Below are 11,020 nucleotides of genomic sequence, written 5' to 3' on the forward strand. Positions count from 1 at the left end.
ATTAATCTACTTCTCTTAACATGTTTCTTCCATGCATACTTTATAACTTTTCTCCCTATGATTATTTTATGATGTGTATCTAATATTTTGTCATCTTTGGGTGCTTCGGTAGCCGTGATCGCTAATGTTTCGTTAAACCAGACTCTTGTTGTCTGCGCAAGCTACGCCGAACTGAGAGTTACAAGTGATCAAGCGTCTGGTAGAACGAGACTATGATCGCTAACGCGCACAGCCATTACTGCTGTGTGCAATCAAGCGTGAGCTTCAGACCAATCACTCTCCCAAGAATTTCGGTTCGATCCCCAGCGGAGGCGGAAAAAAGTGATGTATGATAGGGTTAGTTGTTATCCCTCCGATGCCACACAAATTGAAGGCTATTAACCCTTCACCACCGTAGACCGTAATGAAATTATTCAGATCAAAGCATAGTAGAGTTTATCAAAGCTACAAAGGGGTGAAAGGGTTAAAGCAAATCGATTAGAGAATAATACAGACATATGTAATACAACTTGTGCTTTCCTGTATTTTAGATTTCCCATCATTTGTGACTTACAAATAAAGTCATCAAAATAGACGAGTTCTTATCTAGCCATGATGATATATACAGACTAGTCTGGTGCCTTGGATGAACATCAAAGAGATAACAGCGTAACAGTAACATCGACTGTCTTTAAAGTTGGGTGTTTTGCATCTGTAACCTTCGAAGAACAGGTATCAGCTTAGAAATTGGTCAAGGTTTTAGGTCAACTGAGAAGTTTTAAATGACCTATTGAGATCGCCTTTTGTCGGTTGTCGGGTGTCGTCCGTTGTCTGTCATTCGTCCGTTAACAATTAACTTTTTTGATTTCATAAAACTTGGTTGTAATGATTAGCATGTGATTGAAGTTTGACGGCGTGGAATTTGACCTGACCCACCCCAGGGGCCTGAGGGACGAGCATATTGACTAACATTTAAACCATTTTCTTCTTTAGACTATGTATGCTAGAATCAAAACCTCTTCATTGAAAGGAAACATCCTGAGATGCTTTATCAAAATTGTGAATTTCAATATCCCTCGGCCAACCGTTTCCCCCTTGGGGAGGAGATATATTTGACTATGTTATATTAAGACGGCGTTTGAAGACTGCGGGATTTTGCCTGTGATTTGGATTATATGAACTATTTAAATCGGTAACACGAAAAACATTAAACATTACACCGGCCTTACAAGAATTAAAGGAAAGCTTTTCAGTGACTTTAGCATATTACATGTCCTTCTGCTTTTATTCAAAGATTTTTTTTCCAATCCTCGAGCAGGAATTTTAATCTGCATATTTTGTACATATGTCAGAGCGATATGCTTTGCTTGTACACAAATAATGACTTAATCATACATTTGTCGCAGACATTTGAATTGGATACATTGTATTGTTTATTTATTTCTTTTTTTCAGACAATCAACCGCTTTCTATATGGAAAATTTTGGTCATTCTCAAACCCTTTTTTTTGCAGGAAATCCACCATAAAAAAAAAACGTTTTTTTGGATTAAGTGTATTTTTGTCACACAACATCACAAATAACAATGTATTACAACTCAGTCGACCGTTACAACATTTGATATAGCGCCCTATCTAGAAAGAAATAGCAACTCGAAAGCGCTTTACAGTACAAAGATATACAATGTATACAATCAATACAATTATCATATACATTAGTTAAACTTACAAAAACCAAAAAAAAAGAATTTACGCAAGCCTTCTTTTTACCTACGATATATTTTAAGATGCAGAGAAGAAAAGTTAATCGAGAGCGGATCCATTGCTTTTCGAAGATGAATATTCATATGATAAATTGATATTTCGCCAAGCCTCGAGCAAGAATTTAAATCTACATATATTGTGCACCCACTTTCTGTGACAGCAGTAGCATAATGAAAGTAGCACACCCAACTTAGGTATTTTTGTAAGAAAGCTAAGCCATAATTCGATCAAATGGAGCGATATCCTTTGCTTGCCCACAAAGTTGCCAAATACTTGCGGAAGGTCGGTTGTTTTTTCTCCGAGAACTCCGGCTTTCCTCCACTACGAAAACCCTGCACGTCCTTAAATGACCATAACTGTTATTAGATCGTAAACTCACAGGCAAAGATCTCACCGTCTTTAAACTCATTCAAGTATTCAACTTAGTAATAACTGATGTAATTATCATGCAAGTATTTACACATTACGGAAATACGTATATAATATCAAAATGAACCCAAAAGTCACCTGCCTTGGCGGTGATGTGGTAATATATTCAAAGAATCGCACGAACCGCTCGAATCGCCGAATCATTTCAGGAAAAACACTGGAAACTCCTTGAAGTGTTAGTATTCTTTTTAAATCTAACACCACGGGATTCTATCTCAGTCCGTACTTCCACGACATGCCCCACTATCCTCGTATGATATTACTGCAGACTTCGTATGCACAATTTGTATACGTTGTTATTTCTAAGATTCATTTGTTATTACACTGGCTTATGTTTTCTCGGTAGACTTATACTCCAACAGTGTTAGAGGTTTACACGGCGAGATATTTTTGACAGCCAGCGGCCTCCTATGTCATAGGATAGGTAGACTTAGTGATGTTAAAAATTAAGTTTGTCTTATTTTGTTACATACGGACGGTATTTGTGAACGTTATACTCTAATTCCTACAAGTCACAATAGTATACAATTAATTTTACCTGTGATAGGAATTCAAATTAGGCATGAGATTCATCGGTTTGGTATAAATAAAGCCCAGTTTGTTTTGAACACGAACTGTAATTGCACTTTTTGCCTGACAAAGGAAACAGACGTTTTCAAAAGCCCGCAAAATAAATTGTTGATAACTGTTGGTGTTCAAAACAAACTTAAAATTTAGGAATTCGAATGAACATCAAATAGTTATTATTATACAAAATGGATTGTGTTCGATTTATTGTAAAAACTAATTGAAAGACTAAATAACACTAGTTTCTGTCTCGTCGCCACGAAGTAGCGGTAGCGAGACTAAAGTCTTGCTTTTCCGGCGACCGCAGCGTCAACGTTAAGTTTATGCGTTTAAGTTAGTTTCACTGAAAGTATAACTGCTAGACCAACCAAACTTGGACCAGGGATGCATCTTAGGTAGTAAATCTCAACCCATGCATCAAATGCTGGATGCTGCCTACCTTTCATAGTCCATTGACTTGTCAGCATCTCCATCAACATTAGGTTTTGCGTTTAAGTTAGTTTCAAATGTCGTCTACATTGAATTTATTTCACCGATATGTGCATTGATGGCCAAGCGGGGCACAGACGAAACATATCAATCCGAATGGCTCGTTTCCTAGTACGGTTTACGTAAATACTAGTAAAGTATAATAATATGTTGAACGTAGCTTAAAAGTTGCAAATTTGTAACGTTAACAGATGTTTCATTAACACCTTTCCCTTTTTTACATCTGTTTCTGAATACTTGAGAGACAGCAAATGTCATTCCATTAACTTATGGTATCAAATGGACAAAATGGACGTATGGTGCATTTAACTGTTTATTTTGTTTGATTTTCTGCAGACGACTAAATTTGGGATCTTATCTTTTCTTTCTTTCTAAAAGACTTTCTTCTTCCTAATGTCTTCCTTGACAATGCCTCACTTTTGACCTTTAGTTGAGCGTTCGCCCCTTTGAGGAAGGCTTAGGGTTCTGTCCCCTGGCCGAGACATACCAGATTCTGTACAAAGGGTAGTTTCTACCCCTGCTTAACGCTCAGCAATTTAGGAATGGGACGACTAGTTCGCCCGTTGTCAGTATAATGTGATCAAGTGGGGTGCCCTGCTGGGTGTCTTCGGCAGTATGTTTCAGTGAGGTAGCACTATAAAGTCAGCATCAGTTCCGCGCTATCACAAGGAGACAAACACGAACATATCGCAGCCCCCCAAAACACACACGCATACACTACACGCATGCTTCTTACACACAAGGGCGAGCGTCCTTAAATGACCATAGCTGTTGATACAATGTAGGACGTTAAACAATACTAAGCTAAACCAAACCATTTAAAAACAACATTTTCAAGCAGGTGTTTCCTTCTTCCTATTTCTAGTGATAATCATACAAGAACTTTTTGATGTTTTCTTGTAAAACTTTAAGGCTTATATAAATAAAATAAAAAATGACTGTTTACTCTATTGTAAAAGCCAAAGACCTGTTCGTTTATGCGGAACAACCGGCTTGTCCGTTTGTAAATGTAACAATTTCGGATATAAATGTTGGCGGACCTTCAAATGTTTATGCAGGCCTTGCAAGGCTTTGTCAAGGCTCGCCTGAAAGCAGCATCAGATTACTAGGTCCGACCTTATTTATTAAACGAACAACTGTGGTCCGACCGGTTCAACCGTTTAAACAAAAACGGACCAAGTGTAACATTAATGTACGAACTGAATTATGTTTGCTATGTTGTAACAGCCAAGCGTAGTTCCAATATACAAAAGGACTTGTGTTTGGTTTATTGTAATAGACAAACTTAAAATCAATATACAAAATACATTTGTGTTAATGACTAAGTTTGAAAATCAATCTACAAAAATATTTGTGCTTGATATAGTGAAATAGCAAATCTTAAGACTAATATACACAATGAATTTTGTTTGCTGTGTTGTAACAGCAAATTTAAAAACAATATATGAAATGGCTTGTGTCAGCTCTGTTGTGATACTAGCATAACTCTGAGTCAATTTTTAATTATCATTAACAAAAGTATATAATTATAAAAGCATACTTAACCTTCTACATAATTACCAGTCTGTAAGACTCCGACCACTAAAAACACACCAAGATGAAAAACTGTCTGCTTCATCCGAGTACTGTCATTCATGTTTCCTTCTGTTATGTGCTTATACCTAGAAGTCGTTCCGAGTTGCTTGGATGTGTTATCGAACTGTTCAACTTCTCAGCATACCATAGGGATATAACACTGTCGGTTTACAATGATTAATATTGATGACTACACTTGCCTATCGGTTGTTGCCGTATATTATTTTAAGAGTAATGTTCAAACATCCATAACGGCTATCTCGTTATGACGTATGTCATTTGCTGACCTGAATGAAGACCGCCCCCCCCCCCCTCCCTGGGACTCACAAACAACATGAACTTGACAAAATGGTTATAAAAAATTCAATTTCGAAAAGGTTAAATGCCTATTTGAAGGATTAAGTGATAAAATAAATATATTTAGTGAACTTTATTATTCTCCTAGGACAGTTACATTTTAATTTTCATTAAGCTGTTTATATTGTTCCATACTATAACAAACAGTAGACGCAACGTTTTCGAACGGGTTAACATGCAAAACTGTAACTACAAGTATGGGAACTCAAAATGATGATTTAAAGAAGGAAGTAAAGGAAGAAACAATGAAAAGTTTAAATGTTCAAATATGTTTTCCCCAATAATAACTTAAAATGATAATATGAAGAATTAGGAAAAGTAAAAAGAATGATAAATAAATGAATATACAACGTTGAACCCGTTAAACTAATCAGCCGTTGAGAACTGAAACTTCGTCGGTGTTAATTTGTATTTGTCGTGTGCGACAGGGAGGAACAGAAACACATAAATTCCGGTGTTTGTTGAAAAGAGATATATTAATTATTACCTAAGGTATACTACCACTTGATTGTACGCTGATATTTCATCATGTTTTCTCACTGAAATACCATGCCGAAGGAAACAAGCACATCATTCTGCCCGGTCACATTATACTAACAACGGGAAAACCAGTTGTTGCCATTATCCTAAATGCTGAACGTTAAGAAGGGAATAACAACTACCATTTTTAAGAACTTTGGTATGTCTGGCCTGGGGACAGAACCCATTGCCTTCTTCACCTGGGCCAAGCAAGGCGCTAAAAAATAAAAGGTAAATAGAATTTAAAAGAAAGATAAAGATTCCAAATGTTGCAATGGGTGCAGCAGATTTATTTTGGTCGCTTTTGTGTCCCCAAGTAGAGGGCACGAAAGTAAACCCCAAATTGTTCAGGGGGTTCCCACATCAGTCGCCTCTAACGATACTTGCAGTGGGTAACAGCTGGTATATTGTGTTTTCTCGATCTCCGACCTGCAGGGGTGACAAATATTGAAATTATATTAACGAACGATAACACTTCAGTAAAAACTTCAACCTCAACTTTTCTGCCAAAATGATTTGGTCGTAAAGAGTAAAATAAAAGACATCTTTTTAAACATTTTAATGCAGTGTGCTGCCGGGGAACCTGCATTCTAAAAATATTTTCTGCTGCTGATAGTTTCTCAGATATTCATGTGTATCGTTGATGGCCTAACTTTGTTTCTGTTGAATTTACAATAATGCTCGTTATTCTAGAAAATACCCATGCGGGTCATTTTATGTCGGTTGATTGGCAAACATGTAGGTTAAAAAAAGCAAGTCCGTTCGTTGACCTCTTTTTGTTTGCTTTTTAATTTAATCAATTGTTTGTGTATGTGTATTATTTTAATAATTTACATTGGTTGATGAAAATATTTTGCGTAATTTCTTCTTTTTTTTCTTTTTTTCTTCCGAATTATTAAACATGTAATTAACTTTAGAAAGATATATATATATCTATTCATGGAATAATTAGTGATTCAAATTTAATTCAATTGATCATTGGATGTGTTACAGTTTACTGCATTTACTTCAGGGACGACTATCGGCTGACAGGCGTGCTTCCTGATGCACATCAGGCATACATCCATAAAATGTATAGTCTACGCGTATATGGATTTTTTTTTAAGTTTTCTGCGACTAATTACGTATATGTTTTTATCTCTGTTAAGCGATCGAGGGTGGCGTTGCATATCATTATTGATGAATTTAAATCCAAGTGGGTTCCACTACTGAATCTAATCACAATGGTTATGAATAATATGTTTACTGGGAGTCATTCCATGTAAGTACACAAGTACTTCCGAACGAAGACTTTAATCACCAGAAAAATGACAAAAAACACTTCCATATAACAGCAACCTCGATATTCAGGGGGTTATGCTCACTTTCGCTCTCTACACCCCTGAAATATGTCATCGCTAAATCTAAGGATCCTGTAGACGAGACGAGCCTTTGATATACCTCAAAAGAATCTCACTACCGCGTAACGGTAAAATTGATCCTTTGATGTACAAAATTATGAACGGTAAAATTGAGGCTTTGAAGTCGGGTGTTGCTCCTCTGTTATATCTGCATCAGCCTACTGATTGGTCAGGATTGTTTTACCTGACACCAATCAAATAGCTAGCCGCGTGCCTTCAATTTTGCTGACATATTTCAGGACCAAAGGTACTAGCCTCGTCTTTCAATACACCTATAATATAAACTTTGATTATAGTAACGGTGTGTTGACAGACGAGGCTAGTACCCTTGATACAACAGCCACACAGCGTCAACATTGAGGTACAAGGATCTTTATAATTATATGTGGGGATCCGATATCATGTACCCCTCCATGATAGTCCTGAGGGGAACATGTGATCATACTGAGTCAAGTGCTTCATATTGGTTATTTCCGAGCTGGGGTTCAATTCTCTTGTGACTTGATGGATGAGAGCAACTGAACTAGAATAAATCAATTTTGGCAACAGTACCTCTCGCGTCGGAAAGTCTGACTAGGGTAAAGGTCATCTGGTCCAGAATATCTGATGGACGGAATAGGATGGCCTGCAAGCCTCCAGAGGAGGGTAAAAAAATTGCATGAGAACAGTTCATTAATAATTGTATGACAATATTGACTGTATTATCCACTTCACGAACTTGGTTACACCTTGCATTCTGCTATATACATTAAATTTGGTTAGCCCCATTTCCATCAAATCGGCATATGTATATTTTACAAACATTTTCTATATCAATACTTACATATCAATGATGGCTACATGTAAATCTTGATCTTGGTAACATTGAGAAATTCAAACTGTATTAGTTGCACATAATAATCCTCACAAAAAAGATTCAATAAAGGTAATATATACTATACAGCTGGTCTTTAAAAGTAGAAATGTACTATGTATTCAGTTTAGTTACTGTCTGCTTAGTAAAGTGTATATATGAAAACTTTCAGATAAATACATCCAAATCTATTAAAATTGATTAAATGTAGACCAGTGCTACGAAACAATTCATTCAATTAAGTACCTGTTCATTGAGCATAACATAATCAAGTATATTGTTGTGCATTTTTAGAGGAGGTGCCAACAAGGGCGCAGAGATCGTCGCCCTTCCCGATCTCTCCCGGAGGAGGAGCCGTCCAGGGCGCAGAGATCGTCGCCCTTCCCGATCTCTCCCGGAGGAGGAGCCGTCCAGGGCGCAGAGATCGTCGCCCTTAAGTAATCTCTTTCCATAGGCCTCCGGTCCATAGGAGGTCATTGACATTAATGACATTTGGAATTCATTATAAAAATTAGGAAGTAAAATATTCATTGCAGTTAATTTCTATTCCCTTAAACATTTACCTTGAATGTAGCTAAAATTTTGAAAAATAATTTCATCAAAATTGGTCATCATATTCAGTTAAGACCTGAGTATTTAATCCTATCTATAAATGTAGTTGCTCTCATAAGATTCTTTCATGAAGGACACGGGGGACGTGCCTGGAGGTGGCACTGAGACACCATCATGTTTCGTTTGGTTTCACTTTCTTCACACTGAGGTAAATAACAATGTTAAAAAAAAAGGTGAAAATGACAGTGGGAGCTGATTTGGTGCTGTTATTTATATTTTTCAGTTTTTGCTTCAATTACAGTCTGTTGATGATTTTACATACCAATTTTCATCCAACCTAATTTTGACACTTGTTTTACCGTTCTGACAAGTAGTCTTCTTGTTTCAATAGAATTAATTTTGCTTTCAGGGCCTGTATTTATGAAACCGTTTTCATGCTCAAATTCAGATTGTGTGCTCCTGCCCAATTTGTTTTGAATTATTTTTTGGTTCCTGTGATATATTGAAAACAAAAACAATAAATAGACTTTACTTTTTTGCCATGTCAGATGATTTAAGCAAGTGATAAGACAATTGGTGCAAGCAGAGAATTGACACGACACTTTAGCATGATAACAGTTTCATGAATACAAGACCTGGGCCAGTATCAGTATTAATGAATCCGTTCTCAAGCTCAAACTCAGATTCTGTGCTCAAGTCCAATATCTTGCTTAGCTGATAAATTAATAAGCTTCACATTTGTAAGTGTTTTGGAGGAATTCTTATGAGATCAATTTCATTGTTAACATTTGTCTTTTTAAGCATGTTACATTATTCAAACAAGTAACAAGAAAGATAGTTTAGGAGGCATGAGAATGTTTCCAGGAATCTTGTCCCAGGTCTTCTGCACCGCCCTGCACAGCAATAATCCTTTGATGATTTAGTATTTAAAACAGCCTTCCTTGTTCTTTCACTTATGTTAACCAAACTTACTACTTGTGCATCTTGAGAGCATATCTTGGCAAAATGGAGTCTGAGGTGTGTTAATTTCACCAGTGTTGTTATGGCCCTTTATTATCTGTATAGAACTTTGTCCACACTTTCTCTTTAGTACCTTGTCACATGTTGGGATGTCTTTTGTTCAGTTTCACTTGATTGTTGATCTTTGCACATTTTTCTCTTGGAAGTTTTTCTGCTGGTATCTCTGCTGTTCACCTATTTGCTGATTGTCCATCTTCTTTGATTATTATATCCAGTTAACAACCTGATGTATAGTACGTGTTACACCCTGCATAATCCATTAAGTCAGTCATTATCATGACTCTCCTGCCTTAATTTAAAGACATGTCTTGATGCATCACAAGGTCAAAGATCAATGTCATGGACAACAGAAGGCCAAAAAATAGTCTCATTTCAATATTGTTTTATCCGTCAACATTTGATAGTTTCCTCTACTTTATTGTCTTGAATACTAATACTACTTGAGATGGATGTTTGTCACCTACCTTAATAGATGTATGAATGCTTAATTCATGGTAACCAAGTCAATACTCAAGAAAGCTTGAATGAGGTCTACCTTGGTGTATCGTGCACCTGCTTATGGTGCTTTTGTTTCCAACATTTCCTACTGTGTGCATATTTTCATACATCTGTTCAGTTATCTGTCTATCTGCAGTATCTTTCATCTTGCTCTTTCAATAACTGAACATTGTGTAGGTCTAAATAGATACTACAAGGCATTGTTTATCACCAACCCATCCCCACCACCAGCCAAAAACACTTGTATCTATTGTGAAACAAGGAAACTGTTGTTATTAGAGATATAATTACTGTATACCTGGAAATATTTGCTACAGTATAATTTTTGCCTTTTTTGCCCTTTGCAACGACGGCAAATTTATAATTATCACTTTATTTTGAGATATCAATGCGTAAATTGTGTTTATATGACATTGTACATTTCTCTTACAGTACGATGTTGGGTTCCAAGACTTTAATGGACTCCATCCGAAGCATGAGTGCGTTTTCCTGAAGGTATGAACATTTCTTTATTGTGCATAGTTTAGATAAAAAGAAGCCCATTTGGGGATATTGAGGTTCATCTTTAAAATCCCTCTGTTTCTGTTCATTGGAGGAATTTTAACCAAATTTGGTGTAGAGCATGATTTGGCAAAGGGGGACTCAATTTTTAGCTCACCTGGTCCGTCGTCCGTCCGTCAACTTTTCCTATACAAGAGGCCCATGGGCCTTAACGGTCACCTGATATATTTATACAGAGAGTTGATTTCGTTTTTAACATGAACAGAAATATTATTCAAAGTGACAAAAAACAATAAAACCACCTTATTCAATATCAAGCATACAGATTTCAGACTAAAAAGGATTTGAAACTAGCACCTCTGATTCTAAACAAGGAAAATGAAGAAATTTTAGCACACTGACTCCCTTGAGCCCCACCCTACAGCCCTTGGGGGTAGGGCTGGCTCAAAATTTTCAAAGTATCAAACTGTCAACTCAAGGTTATAATTCCAATCAAGTTATTAACATGTAATATTCAAA

The 11,020-nt window shown here is 36.5% G+C and overlaps 1 long non-coding RNA gene across 2 annotated transcripts in view; it reads left to right on the top strand.

The window, feature by feature from the left end:
- The first annotated feature begins 229 nt into the window (after positions 1 to 229).
- Positions 230 to 11,020, top strand: part of LOC110462761 — a 12,954-nt gene continuing 2,163 nt past the window's right edge. Inside the window, exons 1-4 of one of the 2 annotated variants that reach the window (XR_002464315.1) lie at positions 230 to 336; positions 531 to 711; positions 8,225 to 8,402; positions 10,433 to 10,495. This is a non-coding gene — a long non-coding RNA (uncharacterized LOC110462761). The remainder of the gene's footprint in view (positions 337 to 530; positions 712 to 8,224; positions 8,403 to 10,432; positions 10,496 to 11,020) is intronic. The other variant, XR_002464314.1, reaches the window with a different exon arrangement.

This window comes from Mizuhopecten yessoensis, unplaced genomic scaffold, assembly GCF_002113885.1.
Source record: "Mizuhopecten yessoensis strain PY_sf001 unplaced genomic scaffold, ASM211388v2 scaffold10829, whole genome shotgun sequence".
NCBI lineage: Eukaryota > Metazoa > Mollusca > Bivalvia > Pectinida > Pectinidae > Mizuhopecten > Mizuhopecten yessoensis.